Source organism: Elephantulus edwardii, unplaced genomic scaffold (assembly GCF_000299155.1).
Source record: "Elephantulus edwardii isolate Elephantulus edwardi_28Jun2011 unplaced genomic scaffold, EleEdw1.0 scaffold00539, whole genome shotgun sequence".
Taxonomy (NCBI): Eukaryota; Metazoa; Chordata; class Mammalia; order Macroscelidea; family Macroscelididae; genus Elephantulus; species Elephantulus edwardii.
The window spans coordinates 4,751-20,761 of record NW_006400289.1 but is presented as its reverse complement, the minus strand read 5'-3'; the positions used below and the strand labels follow the sequence as shown (position 1 = coordinate 20,761).

Genomic DNA, 16,011 nt, shown 5'->3' with positions numbered 1-16,011 from the left:
TTAGGGCTGTTGTGCATAAGGTCGCTATGAGTCGCAAATGACTCGACGCCACATAACACAATAACATGAAACACAATGCATTATTAATGAAACACAATATGTACAAATTTTGTATGCAAACCAATACCAAAAAAAAAGTTATTTTTAAGGAAAAAATGCTTACTGAGGTAACAACACAATGTATTTAAAGAGACCTTAGCTGGTGTCGAGTAGAATACTAGTTAGTAGAGATATTGGATTTTCAGGTTTTTTTAATTTTTTAAATAATAATCCATATATTCTAGAATTAAGTGCTTCATTGTTACATTTAATTATTATTCGAAATTTTACATGGCAAAATAAGACAGCTAACAATATAAAAGAAAGATATGAGAAATTCCCTGTAATCTTACATTTAAATCCAAATATGAAACCTCATAATACATTTTTTCTCTTTTTAAGATAGTGTTAACTACTCTAGCTCTACCCCATTAACAGGGAAGGAAGGGGGCTGAGGGGGTGGAGAGGAGAAAATCATGAAGTCACAGAGGTTGGTGGGTGGAGGGAGATGGTGAGGAATTAAGGAAAGATCTATTGAAAATCTGAAAACATGGGTTAATCGTTGCCATAGTTCAATGGTTATTCATTTTATAGTACATGAGATAAGAGTTTGTGCAATACTGTACAACTAGATGAATCTAAAGCCAGTTCTTCAGAGTGGCATATGTCAGTCACAAAAGAAATATTATAGTATAAAGCCTCTATTATGAAAATCTAAGAAAAGGATTGACATACAGATACACTCAGTCTTGGCAGTTAACAGATGAAAAGACAGGAAAAGGGTAGTAAAATTGAAAAAAATCACTAAATTAGGTGAAGAGAAAGGAAATAAGTGACTAGGCATTATAATAAATTATTCTAATTAACTACAGCCTTCAATATGGCTTGAAGCTCAACATCAAGAAAACAAAGATTCTCACCACTGCCCCAATCGGTATCATGATAGGTGAAGAGATTGAGACTGGTAACAGCTTCAGTTTGGTTGCTCTGCAATCAATACTATTGGCACCAGCTGCCAGGAAATTAAAAGACAAATTACATTGGGAAAGTCTGCTGTCAGAAAGTACTGAAGAGCAACAAGGTCAGTCTGGAGACTAAGGTGCAACTGATATAGGCAATGGTCTTTGCAACTACTTGCTATGCATCAGAGAGCTGGACAATAACTAGAGATGATAGGAGAGTTGATGCTTTTGAGCTGTAGTGCTGAAGAAGAGTATTGAATATACCATAGACTGCTAGGAGAACAAACAAATTGGAACTGGAGAAGGTGAACCCAGGCTACTCCTTGGAGGCAAGGATTCTGAAGTTTTATCTGACATACTTTGGACATGTTGCAAAGTGGCATCAGTCTTTGGAGAGCGACGCCAGGGTTGGGAGAGTGGAGAAGCAGCACAAGAGAGTAAGACCCTTGATGAGATGGATTGATTCAGTCACTGCGGTATTGAGGTTAGATGCATTGGAGACAAAAACATTGACATGGGATAGAGCAGAGTTTAGGGCTGTTGTAGATAGGGTTGCTATGAGTCACTGGCGACCCAATGGCACATAAGAAAAAATGTTAATAACAATAATTAATAAATAATAATATTTTCCCCCTCATTCATTGATGCACTTTTCCCCCCTGCCGATGCCCTCACCCCAAAAACACTCTTCTTCTTGAAAAGAAAAATAAAAACTCTTTCATTGTTATATTGTGATGCAACTCTTACCCTCAAGTTCACTCCACTATGCAGCCTTCACTTTGGGCTTCTCTGTAATGACAAAAATATCTATTACTATAACCCTTTTAAACAGATCTCTCCCTCATCTGTTTCAATGAAATATACATGATTGCTCCCCTCCTTTTCTGTCTTCCCTCAATCCTGATGTCAGTCCCGTTTTACAACAGTAGCCCTGTACAATGTTTGTCCTTTTGTGACTGAGATATTTCACTGGGCATAATGTTCCCCAGAGTCATGCATTTTGTATAATATTTCATGTGTTTCTTGTCTTTCAGTGCTACATAGTATTCCATTGTGTGACTATAACAGAGCTTCTATAGCCATTTGTTGGTGGGCACTTGGTTTGTTTCCAGCTCTTTGCTATTGCAAATAAAGCCACAATAAACATGGGTGTACATATATCTTCCTGGGTAGCAGGTATGGTTTCTTTAGGCTAAATTCCCAGCAGTGGAATTGCTGGGTCGAATGGTATTTCTAATTGCAACTTTTGAGAAAGCTTCATACAGCCTTCCATAGTGGTGTTGCACCATTTTATATTTCCAACAGCAGTGAATAAGAGTTCCAGGTTCCTCCACAACCTCGCCAGCATTTGATGTTTGCTGTTCTGTTAAATTTTACTATTTATACTGGGGTAGGATGGTATCTCATAGTTATTTTGATTTGCATCTCTCTTAGAGCTAGGGATTTTGAGCATTTCTTCATGTGTTTGTTATCCATCTGAATGTCTTCTTTGGTGAAGTGTCTGTTCATACCAATGCCCATTTTTCAATTGATACCAATGCCCATTTTTCAATTGTGTAATTTACCTTTATCTTGTTGTGGTACTCGAGTATTTTATAAATTCTAGACATAAGTTCCTTGTTAGATATGTCATTACCAAATATTTTTTCCCAATGTGTGGCTTCCCTTTTTACAATGCTGAAGAAGTTTTTGGATGTGTATAGGGATTTGATTCTTAGAAGGTCCCTTTCATCTATTTTATCCTCTCCTGGTTGTGAATTTTCCAGGATGCTTGGAAGATTGTTTATGTTGTGGATTAGGATTTCTAGAGTTCTTCCAAGTTTTTCTTTAATGAAGTTTACAGTCCTTGGTTTTAGCCCTAGATCCATAATCCACTTTGAATTGTTTTTTGTTTTGTTTTGGGTTGTTTGGTTTTTGTTGGGGTTTTTTTTGTTTGTTTTTTTGTTTATTTTTTTTGGATGGAGTGAATTGTGTATCATGCTTGAGTTTTCTACAGATAGTTTTACATTTTTACCAGGAACATTTGTTAAAAAGGCTGTCATTTCCCCACTTAACAGATTTCATCACCTTGTCAAAAATCAGTTGACCATAGGTAGATGGGCTGATTTCTGGATTCTCAATTCTATTCCATTGATCTATGTGTCTGCCCTTGTACCAGTACAATGCTGTCTGACCACCACGACAGTGTAGTAGTAGGATTTGAAGTCAGGGAGTGAGATGCCTCCTTCCTTGTTTCTGTTGTTAAGGAGTGCTTTGTTTATTATGGGCCTCTTTCTATTCCAAATGAAATTGAAGAATGGAATTGGTATTTGTATTGGGATTGCATTGAACGAGTAAATTGCATTTGGTAGTATTGTCATTTTCACACTATTAAGTCTTCCAAGGAATATTCTTTCACCTCTCCAGTTCTTTTTTTCCTTCTTGCAGTAATGTTTTGTAAATTTTTTTGAACATATCCGTTGTGCTTCTGGTTAGGTTTACTCCTAAGTATTTAATCATGTGATTAGCTATTGTGAAGGGTATTATTTTTCTAGTCTCCAGTCTGTATTCTCTTTGTTATGGTACAGAAATCCAATAGATTTTTGTATGTTGATCTTGTGTCCTGCCACTTTACTGATTTGGCCAACTATGTCTAGTAGTTTTCTCGCTGAGTCTTTAAAATTTTCTAAGTAAACTATCATATCATCTGCATAGAGAGATATTTTTTACCTCCTCTTTGCCAATTTGCGGGTATTGTGGCAGTTTTTGGATGTGAAGGACTACTCTGCTTGCACGAGCCAGGCAAGCCAGGCTTGGCCTAGGGTTTAAGGCAGCAGGGGGCTTCAAGCCCAAAAGGGGGTGAGGGGAGAGAAGGCAGCCATGTTCTCCCAGGTTTGCTCTGCCCAGGCTTCTATAACATGGTTGCCAGAGAGAGCATGGTGCTGTGTGTGCAGGTGTTATGGCAGTTTTGGGACATGAAGGACTAATCTGTCTCCAGGAGCCAGGCAAGCCAGGCTTGGCCTAGGGTTTAAGGTAGCAGGGGGCTTCAAGCCAAAAAGGGCCCTCAAACCTAGGTCACTTGTTGCTGTGAGGCTGAACACTGTGACAATGATGTGTCAAATGCCTTAATGGTTGGCTACCCAATGAAGACAGAGAGTGGGGTGGAGCTCCCTGATTGAAACAAACTGGGAAGGAGGAGTGGCATCCATTTCCATAATAGCCTGCCTCTGGAAACAATATGAACCTGGAGAGAGGATGAAAGGCACCCAAGTGTCAAGGACTCTCCTTCATAGGGTCACTATGAGTTGCCTGGGACTTGATGGCACTTAACAACAACAACAACAACTTTATCAATTTGGATACCTCTTATTTCCTTATCTTGCCTTATTGTTATCACTAAATTTTAATACCATATTGAATAGGAGAGGAGATAGTGGGCATCCATGCCTAGTTCCTATTATCAAGAGGAAATACTTTAACCTCTCTCCATTGAGAACAATGTTGGCTCTCGGGTTTGTGTATATACTTTTTACTATGTTGAAAAATTCCCCTTTAATCCTATTTTGAGTGTTTTATTCAGGAAGGATGTTGGATTTTATCAAAGGCCTTCTCTACATCAATTGATGGGATCGTGTGGTTCTTGTTCTTTGCTTTTTAATGTGATGGATTACATTGACTGTTTTTCTTATGTTGAATCATTCTTACATACCTATTATGAATCTCACTTGGTCATGCATGGTGATTTTTTTATTATTTTTTTATGTATTGTTGGATTCTATTGTTCAGGATTTTATTCAGAATTTTTACCTCTATATTTGTAAGAGTTAGTGGCTTAAAATTTTCTATTTTTGTGGTATCTTTATCTGGTTTTGATATCAAGGATATGTTTGCTTCATAGAATGAGTCTGAGAAATTATATCTTTTTCTATATTATAAACTAGTTTATGTAGGATTGGTGACAGTTCTTCTATGAATGTTTGATAAAATTCACTTTTAAAGCCATCTGGTCCAGGACGTTTTTTGCCTGGAAGTTGTTTTATTACCTTCTCAATTTCTTCTTTTGTAAAAGGTATGTTCAGGTGATCAATTTCGGTTGCTGTCAGTTTAGGTAGGTTGTGAATTTGTGAGCACTTGTCTGTTTCCTCTAGGTTTTTATATTTGCTTGAGTATAATTTTTCATAATATTTCAATGTTAGCCTTTTTATTCTAGTTGGTTTTGTTGTGACGCGCCCCAATTTATCTCTTATTCCGATTATTTGTGTCTTTTCCTTCCCTTTTTTTTGTTTGTTTTGCTAGTGGTCTGCTGATTTTATTAACCATTTCAAAGAACCAACTCCTTATTTTGTTGATGGTTTCAATTGCTTTTCTGTTTTCTATTTCATTTATTTCTGTTCTAATTTTTATAATTTCAGGGTTCTTTTAGAAAGTGTCAGGTTTTCTTGTTTTTTTCCACTTGTTGGAGACATTAGGTTAGAGAGTCAATAGTTATTCTTTTTTCCTTTATGATATGTTTGCTTATTGCTAAAATTGACCTCTTATTACTGCTTTGGCTGTTTCCCAGAAATTTTGGTAAGTTGTGTTTTCATTGCCATTTGTTCAAGAAACTTTTTTATTTCATTTCTTATTTCTTGTAATACCCACTCATGTTCAAGCAAGGTGGTGTTCAGCTTCCAAATGTATGTTATTAATTTCCAATCTTGTAGCATTGTGGTCTGAGAAGATGCTTTGTATTATTTCTATGTTTTTTAATTTATTGGTGCTTGCCTTGTGACCTAAAATATGATCTAGTCTGGAGAATGTTCAACGCACTTTGGAGAAGAAGGTATACTGTGTTTTGGGGGGTGCATTAGCATATAAATATCTATGAGGTCAAGTTGGTTTATTGTGTGGTTTAATTCTTTAGAATCTTTGTTGAGTTGTCTTGTTTTTGGTTTTTTTTCCAGGTAGTTCTATCTTTTCTTCAGAATGTTGTATCGAAGTCTCCAACTACTATAATACTGTTGTCTATTTCCTTTTTTTCAGTTTTGTTAATATTTATTTTATATATTTTGCAGATCTTTCATTTGGTTCATAGATATTTATTATTGTTATGTCTTCTTGTCCTATTGACCCTTTAAGTATTATGTAGTGATCTTCCTTGTCCTTTGTGGTGGTTTTTGTTTTCAAATTTATTTTATCGGAGATGAATAGCATTACTCCTGCTTTTTTCTGGTTGTCATTTGCTTGGTATATTTTTTCCCATCCTTTTATTTTTAGTCCTTCTTTATCTTCATTTTTCTGGTGTGTTTTTATCCAAACTGCTACTCTTCTTATTTTTTTTCCTTTTTTTAGCTGTTGCAAAAAGATTTATTGTTTCATTTGATCCAAAGCTTGGACAAGGGGGCTTCTGGGTGAATAAAATTCTACATCAAGGTGGGAAAGAGAAGCTTGCTGCTGATTGCAGGGAGACACAGAGGTGCCCCCTGCAGGTCCCCATGGCCTCTGTTCGTGCTTGGTGAGACGCTCAAAGAAATACTCTCCCAGCCCTGCCTGGGGGCCGCCCAGTCTTCTAACATTGGTCAGATGGTCACCCATCTTTTTCAGCAGTTTCAATTCCTCATCCAGGAAGTGGTTCTCCAGAAAGTCACAGAGATGGGGGTGAGTGTGTACAGAACCCATGGCATGCAGATCCAGAAGGGTTCTTCTCCAAGGCCAGTGTTGCTTACATGGAGTCCAGGGTTTACCCTACTCATCCTGGGATGGCTTCTGGTTATCTTGGAAGATGACACGACCACCACACTGGTTTTGCAGCTTCAAGAGCCTCTTGGAACCCTCGTGCTTCAACTCGCAGAAGAAGTGTCCCATGCCTTCCAAGGCCACATCTTCGTGGTCAAAATAAAAACCCAGAGAGAGGTAGATGTAAGAGGCCTAGAGGGTTGACGCTGGCTTCTGCTTCAACAGAATAATTTTGATGGATCTGAGTTGGTCGAGGTTTTGGGGCTTACAAAAAAACTGTGTTACCTGGTCCCAAAAATAGGAGATGGTGAATATGGTCCCAATGTTACTCCTGGATATGAAGTTGGAGGGTAGTCGGAAGCTGGAAGGGGGGAAGTCTCAGGGTCGGTTCTACCCAAACAGTGTTGAAGCAAGACACAGATCCATGGGACCATGGGGGAACTGCTCTTCTTCTCTTCAGTGGTGCATTCAAACCATTCACATTCAGTGTGATTATTGAAAGGCAGGGTTTTATTGCTATCATTTTGTTGAGTTTTTTTGGAGTTGTGGTTAGTTACTTTGGACCATGCTGCTTTCTGTAGTACCTCTGTAAGAAGGGCATCTCTCAGTATTTCCTGCAACACGGTCTTGTTTTTACAAACTCTCTTAGGTTCTGTTTTTCTGGGAATATCTTGATCTCTCCTTCATATTTGATGGGTAATTTTGCTGGGTACAGTATTCTTGATTGACAATTGTGTTCTTTGAGTGTTTTATATGTCCTTCCACTCTCTTCTTGCTTGTGTGGTTTCTGCTAAGACATCGGCACTTAATCTTATCTGCCTTCCCTTATAGGTTACTCTTTGTTTCTCCCTTGCTTCTTTCAGGATTCTCTCCTTATATTTGGTTCTGGCAAATTTAATGATATGCCTTGGTGTTTTTCTTTTGGGGTCTATTCTACATGGTGGTCTCTCAGCTTCTTGAGTATATATTCTCTTATTCTTCAGTTTGCCTGGGAAGTTTTCCTCTAGTAATCAATCCTTCCACAACTTTTTTGGTGTCTTTACTTGCTTCTTCCTTTTCTGGGATTCCAATGATGTGCATGCTATTTCTCTTGATGGTATCCCATATTATTATTATTAGGTTTTCTCCTTTTTCCTTTGTTTGTGATTCTGCTTTTGGTTCTAGCAGATTAGTGGTGACAATTCTCTTTTATTTCACTAGATCTGTGTTCCATCTCTTTAGCTCTTCTCATGTGTCCCTCCATCATTTTGACAGCATATAAAACATTGAACCTCAGATTTTGGACAGTGGTCTTCTTGTTTTTCCAGTGCTGCTTATGACTCATTTATGTTATTTGCATGGTTTGGGATTTTTTTTTAGCCCTTTCTGGTTTTTGCTTGTAGTATACTGTAATTCTTCAAATTTGTCTTTATCCATTGAAAATATTCAATCATTGCTCTTTTAAATTCTGTGTCAGAAAGTTACATCAGACTTTCTGGCCTCAGGAAATCTAATGATTCTGTGTCACCCTTTGGGGTGACATCTTGCTTTGAGCTTGTGTAGTGTGTGAGATAGTTTGCTTTCTATGAGACATTAATATGTTCTTGAACTGAAGACAATGCTCTAGAAATCAGTTGGGCAGCTACCTCACTTGTGTTTTTCTCTGAACTTCTGACTCCAGGTATAGGTCAGATCAATGCCTGTGAGGGCAGCCTCTTTTAGGTAATTCAGATCAAGGTGTTCTGGATTAAAGCAAATTGATTGACTGGACGTGTAGGCACAAGTGTGGAGCCAAATGGAGTGGGGTAGGCATGGGGGTGGGGCGACCACAAGGGCAGGTCAACCACTTGGAGGACCTTACTCAGACCTCAACTGTCTGGGTGTGCTCACGAAAGGGGTCCCTATTCTAAATGCAGCTATCCATCTCCCACCTAGTGGTTTTCACTCAGCAGTTCCTGCCCTTGGGCACTTACCCAGGTGCCCTTTTGCAGCAGGACCCGAGAAGACTCTCAGTCAAATTCCCACCAACCCACTCACCTCTTTCTGGTGTGCAGTGTCCACAAAAGTTTGCTCAAATTCCCACTGACCCTCTCGTTCCTGGGCATTTGGCGTGGCCCAAGAGAGTTCAGTCAAATTCCCATCAGTGGACTTGCCCTTGGGTGCTCTCCCAGGCAATCGATGGTGCCCAAGAAAACCCAGTCAGGATCCTACTGTCCTTCTTGATCATGGGTGGTTGGTGGGGGCACAGAAAAATTCAATCAAATTCCAACAAACCCACTGGGTCTTAGTGGGGCTTAACAGAACTCAGCCAGTATCCACCAACCTTTCTCCTGCCAGATTGGTCCCAAAGCAGCTCGGTTGGTGGCTTCTGGCTATGGATGGATCTGTGACATGACATTGTGTTCCTGTATCTCTGAAACTAATTGTTCCATCAAAAGTTCTGACTCAAAATCCTGCTGTCCATATCACACCATGTTGGTTGGTCTCTGTGCAGTGTGAAGGATTACCCAGTGTCCTTGGGACTCTTCAGGGGACACAGGTCTTGAGCTCCACTTGGGGCTATGCCTACAGATTTGGGGCACCACCAGGGGTGCAGGACTGGGATGAGACCAGGGGCGCAGAGTGGGAGGTTCATTCATAGACATTAAGCTGCCAAGTCACCCATACTCAGCACATCAGACTGCCTGTGTCACTGGTCTGCACCTCCATCACTGGTCTGCCAATAATAATAATTTTATAAAACAATATGGTGCCACTGTTGTAGAATGAGGCTGACATCGGGGTGGGGGTAAGACTGAGAAAAACTGGATAAATTATCTATACTGCATTGAAGCTGATGAGGGAGAGAACAGTTTAAAAGTAATATATTTTAGGGCATTATGATTATCATAAGAGTTCAGAATGAGGGTCGCAGAGTAGAGTATACTCCGGGTGATGGTGGGAGGGTGTGGGGGGGTTATATACAAATGAAGGAGTTTTTCTTTTGCTTTTAAAAAAGAGCGAACTGGAGGTGGGGGGGGGCAGAAAAGTACAACAATGAATGAATGGAAATCCACAATCTCTGTAAATGTTCATTGAAATTAATAATAATAAAAAAACAAATGTCTATGAATGCATAAAAAAACAGTATGGTTTGTAAATCTTCACTAAAATGAAAAAGAAGCAATTTAGAAAAAAATAAAATGGCCTAGGAGCAATAACTTTTTGGTAATAATAACCAAGCAGGTAAACACTACATGTTTCAAAATTCAGAAAAATGTGCATACGAGCTATAGTCTTTTTCTATGTCTGTTCAGTTTGCATACTGAACAAATACATCAAGAAGCTGTACTATTTGAAGAAAAATGTGACATCAAATTCAAAGGAAGACTCAGAAACAACCTGTGTTATGCATATGGCACAATCTTCTTTGCTAAAAGTGAGGAGAACTTGAAATCTGTTCTGCAGAACATCAAAAACTAAAGCCTTCATTATGCATTAAATTTAGATGTTAAAAAAACAAAAATCCTCACCAAAGGCCTGGTAGACTGCAACATGATAGATGGAGAAAAGATTGACATTATCAATGACCAAGTCTGATCTGGATCCACAATCAACATCCTTGATACTAGTAGTCAAGAAATCAAAAGCTATCACATTGGGAGTCTACCATCAGAGACCTTTCCTAAAAGGATCAAGGACCAATGATGTCAGTTTGAAAATAAATTATTTCAGTTTAAAGTGTGCATGATTTAAGCCATAGTCTTTTCAATCACTTGCCATGTGTTTGAGAAATGAACAGTGAATAAGGGTGACAATAGAAAAACTGATGCCTCTAAGCTGGGGTGTTGGAGAAAAATACTGAATATTCCTTGGAATACCAAAAGTACCAACTGATGTGTCTTGGAGAAGGTACGGTGAGAGTGTTCCTTAGAGGCAAGAGTGGTGAAGTTCTATGCCACATACCTTGAGCATATTCCTAGAAGGAAATATTCCTTGGGAAAGAAACACCATTCTAGGAAAGGTGGAACGTTAGCAAAGGAGAGGAAAACCTTAAACAACATGTGGGTAGAGTGACTGCAAAAAATAGGCTTAAATATGTCAGAGATGGTGAGGATGGGACAGGATAAGACAGAGTTCAGATCTGTTGTCATAAGGTACATGACTTGACGGCACATTACAACAATACTGTAAATGTGATCTTAAAATAGTGAATTACATTTTAAAGACTTCTTGGAGAAATAGTTAATTCTAAGATTAATGTTCAAGAAATATACTCCATGTTTGGCAAAGCAAAAATGTAGATGATCATTAATGTAAAGTAGGCCTAGTGAACTACTTGTAAAAATAATAAACACTATCAGAAAATGTGAATATAAGGTCAATTAGAAATGAATGGATAATCAGACATTTTATGTCAATTAGAAATTTAGAACAGGACTTGTGTAACTGATTAAATGAGAGGGAGAAGGTGAAAAAAGGAGACTAAGGAAGTTTGACACACAGATAGGAATAATTGAGAAGGCCTGATGCTATAGAATGGTGATCTTAGGAGGGAAAAGAAAGGGAGCAGTGATTAATGGGTGGGTATGGTGAATGAAAATGAAAGGTACAGTGAAATGTTTGATAAGTCAATGTAAATGGCATCATACAACTGTAATTGTAATTAATGTTATAAGACAAAGTGTACATGACTGAATGAAAATCAGTATAAGCAATTTAAAATTGTTATGTGCCATCGAGTCACCTGCAACTGAGCTACCCTGTGTACAACAGCCCTAAATACTAGCCTATCCTGTGACAATCTTGTTGTCTCAGACACACCTACTCCCATTTCCCTAGTCACTGAGGCAATACATCTCATTGAGGGACTTTCTATCTTGCACTGTCCCTCCAAATTCCCAAGCATGACATCCCTTTCCAAGGACTAATCCCGCCTTCCAACATACCCAGAGTATGTCAGACAAAACTTTAGAATCCTTGCTTCCAAGAAGCAACCTGGTCTCACCCTCTCTAGGACAAAACTTTGTTCTTCTAGCAGTCCTTGGTATATTCAATACTCTTCTCTAGAACCACAGCTCAAAGGCATCAATTCTCCTGTCATCCCGAGTCATTGACCAGCTTTCTGATGCATTGCAAGTAATTGCAAAGACTATGGCCTGTATCAGGTGAGCCTTAGTCTCCAGACTGACATCGTTGCCCTTCAGTACTTTGGAGAGTTATCTGACAGCAGACTTTCGCAATGCAATTTGCCTTTTAATTTCCTCTCTGCTGTTAGCAAGAGTGACATTAAAAACTCTATGGAAAGGTTCTACTGATGTATTTGGAGTCACCGTGAGGCAGAAACAACTAGAGAATTGGGTTAATAATGGTAAAATACTGGTATCTAAATTGTATTTATATTAATTTTCTAATTATCACAAATATGATGGCTTAAAACAGTGCAAGTCTATTATCTCTGGTTTTGGAGTTAAGAAGGCTTCACTAGAGTAGGGTGGGAGGTGAGGTAGTGGAGCAAAGATTTTTATTTCCTTGCCTTTTCCAGGTTTTAAAGGAGATCTACATTCACATCTCTCTCAAACTAAATCACTCTGATGCTTACTCTTTTTTTTTTCTTTCTCTCTTCTCCCCTCCCTTAAAAACAAAAGAGTATCTTACACTGCCCCCACCCCCCATTATGGGCAACTTTCTTTATTTTGTTATTGTGATTTTTACAAAAGTTTACAGAAAGTTGGATTTTCATTCATTCATTGTTGAACATTTTCCTCCCTACGCCCACCCCCTTAGTTCACTTTAAAAAGCAATCCATTCATTCATTGCTGCATAACTTTCCCTCCCCCACGCCCACCCTCTAGTCCAGTTTGCTAAGCACCTTTTATTCTGGCCTGTAGTTATACAGATTTGGCTAATCATACATGCATTTTAAAGAGTTCTTACCTTCATCTGTTTCAATGTTATATTCATTATTTATCTCCTCTTTTCTTAGTTTCCGCCAACTCCCATGCCAGTCTTGTTTTATAACAGTGGTGTTATGTAATGATTATAATTTTTGACTGGGATATTTCACTTAGCATAATGCCCTTCAGGGTCAACATGATGTGTAGTATTTTATGAGCTCCTTATTTTTCAGTGCTGTACAAGATCCACTGTGTGATTATACCACAGCTTCTCTACCCATTCATTTACTGATGGACACCTGGGTTGTTTCCATGTCTTTGATATCGTGAATAACGCAGCAATAAACATGAATGTGCATATATCTCTTTATGTGGCAGCCTTGGTTTCTTTAGGGTAAATTTCTGGTGGTGGTATTGCTGGGCCAAGTAGTATTTCTATTTCAACCTTTTTGCGAAAGCACCATACCAACGGTAGGAATGGAAAATGGTGCAACAACTATGAAAGTTGGTATGGTGCTTTCTCTGTTGGTAGGAATGGAAAATGGTGCAACAACTATGAAAGTTGGTATGGTGCTTTCTCTGTTGGTAGGAATGGAAAATGGTGCAACAACTATGAAAGTTGGTATGGTGCTTTCGCAAAAAGGTTGAAATAGAAATACTACTTGGCCCAGCAATACCACCACCAGAAATTTACCCTAAAGAAACCAAGGCTGCCACATAAACAGATATATGCACATTCATGTTTGTTGCTGCGTTATTGACGATATCAAAGACATGGAAACAACCCAGGTGTCCATCAGTAAATGGATGGATAGAGAAGCTGTGGTATATTCACACAATGGATTTTGTGCAGCACTGAAAAATAAGGAGCTCATAAAATACTACACATCATGGTGACCCTATGCAAAGGCATTTGACTGTGTGGATCATAACAAACTGTGGCTGACTCTGAGAAGAATGGGAATCCCAGAACATTTAATTGTGCTAATACGAAACCTATACTTGGACCAAGAGGCAGTAGTCAGAACAGAGCAGGGTAACACTGCATGGTTCAAAATAGGGAAGGGTGTACGCCAGGGATGCATCCTGTCTTCATACCTTTTCAACATGTATGCAGAGCAGATTATTCGAGAGGCTGGGCTCTATGAGGAGAATTGTGGCATCAGGATTGGTGGAAGATCTATTAACAATCTCCGTTATGCAGATGACACAACCTTGCTTGCTGAAACTGAGGAGGACCTCATGCACTTGCTGCGAAGGGTCAAGGACTGCAGCCTTCAGTATGGACTAAGGCTCAATGTCAAGAAGACAAAGATTCTCGCCACTGGACCAATTGGCAGCGTCAGGATGGATGACGAAGTGATTGAGAGTGTTCACAGCTTCACTTTGCTCGGCTCCACAGTCAACACTCTTGGTACCAGCAGTCAGGAAATCAAAAAGCGTATCGCGATGGGAAAGTCTGCCGTTAGGGACCTCTCAAAGGTACTCAGGAGCAACAGTGTCTCTCTGGAGACTAAGGTGCGCCTGATACAGGTCATGGTATTTGCAATCGCTTGTTATGCATCAGAGAGTTGGACAATGACTAGGGAGGACAGAAGGAGAGTGGTTTTCCAATTTTGATAACATCATTTGTTAAAGAAAATTTCATTTCCCCACTAAAATGATTTCATGTCCTTGTCAAAAGTCAGTTGACTGATTTCTAGATGAGCTTATTTCTAGGTTCTCAATTCTATTTCAATGTTCTATTATGTGTCTGTCACTGTACCAATACCATGCTGTCTTGACCACCATAGCTGTGTAAAAGGATTTGGAATCAGGGAGTGAGATGCCTCCTACCCTGTTTCTCTCTTTCAGGAGTGCTTTGCTTATTTGAGGTCTCTTTTCATTCAAGGTGAAATTAGAAATTGTCTTTTCTGTCTCACTGAAAAACGAAATTGTTATTTGCATTGAGATTGATTATACTTGTAAGCTACCTGGTAGAATTATAATTTTCACATGTAAGCATGAACATATTTCTCCAGATCTCTTTTTGTATGATGTAGTAATGTTTTATATTTTTTAGTGGCATTTTGTGTTTCTAGTTAGATTTACCCCTAAATATATAATCTTGTGATTAGCAATTGTGATAAGTATTGTTTGTCTTAGCTCCTTTTCTGTACTTTGTTTTTGTCACTGTAGAGAAATCTATTTGATTTTTTTTATGCTAATCCATATCCTTTCACTTTGCTGAATTATTCGGCTATGTCCAATAGGTGTTTTGTTTTTGTTTTCCCCGCTGAATCTTTAGGGGTTTCTAAATATACTATCTTATCATCTGCGTAGAGAGATAATTTTACCTCCTCTTTGCTAATTTGGATACCTCTTATTTCCTTATGTTGTATTGCTATTAATAAGAATTCTTGAATACAGTATTGACTAGGAAAGGTGATAATGGGCATCTTTGCTTACTTTCTCTTCTCAAAGGTAATATCTTTAATCTCTTTCAATTGAGAATGATGTTAACTGTTGGTTTTGCTAAGTACATATTACTATTGAGAAAATTCCTCTCTCGTCCTATTTTTTGAATGTTTTCATAATTTTGGGTTTTGTTAAAGGCCTTTTCTGAATAAATTTATTGGATGATGTGCTTTTTGTTCTTTGTTTTGTTAAGTGAGGAATTACATTATTTATTTTTGGGTTTGTTTTTCTTTGTTGGTTTGTGGTTGGGTTTTTTTGGTGTTTTTTGTTGTTGTTTTTTATTGTTTTTGGTTTTGTTTTTAATGTTGAACCATCCTTTCATGCCTGTTATGAGTCCCACATGGTCATGGTGAATTGTTTTTTTGATGTACTATTTAATTCCCTTGGCCAGGATGTTTTTGCATCTATGTTCATGGGAGATATGTTGTTGTTGATTACCTTTGAGTGGAGCATGACTCATAGTGACCCTATGAATAAAAGGCTTGAAGCCCCTCTATACCTATTAACTTTTATCCAAGTTCATAGGGTTTTCAGAGGCATGTTATTTAGGAAGTGGATGCCACTTCTGCTTCCAATCATGAGAGATATAGGCCTATACTTTTCTATTTTGTTGGTTACTTTAGCTAACTTTGGTATCAAGGATATGTTTCCTTCGTAGAATGAGTCTGGGAGAATTCTATCTCTTTATATATTCTGTAATATTTTATGTAGAATTGGTGACAGTTTTTCTCTGAATGTTTGAGAAAGTTCACTTGTAAAACCATCTAGTCAAGGGCTTTTGGTTTGTTGGAAGTTGTTTTATTATCTGTTGAATTCTTCTTTTGTAATGGATCTGTTCAGATTTTCTACTACAGTATGGGTCAGCTTAGAATAGTTGTGAGTGGCGGCGCGGGGCAGCGGGGAGCGGCGGCGGCGCGGGCGGCAGGAGCGGCGGGGAGCTGCGTGCCGCTTCAGTCCGTCCATCCGTCCTCCCGCCCGTGCGCTCGCAGCTCCGCGGCTCCGAC

General features: G+C 38.7%; 1 pseudogene; it reads right to left on the bottom strand.

Annotated features, from left to right (window-relative positions):
* Positions 1 to 6,326: 6,326 nt before the first annotated feature.
* LOC102866621 lies at positions 6,327 to 15,970 on the bottom strand (annotated as a pseudogene).
* Positions 15,971 to 16,011: the final 41 nt, after the last annotated feature.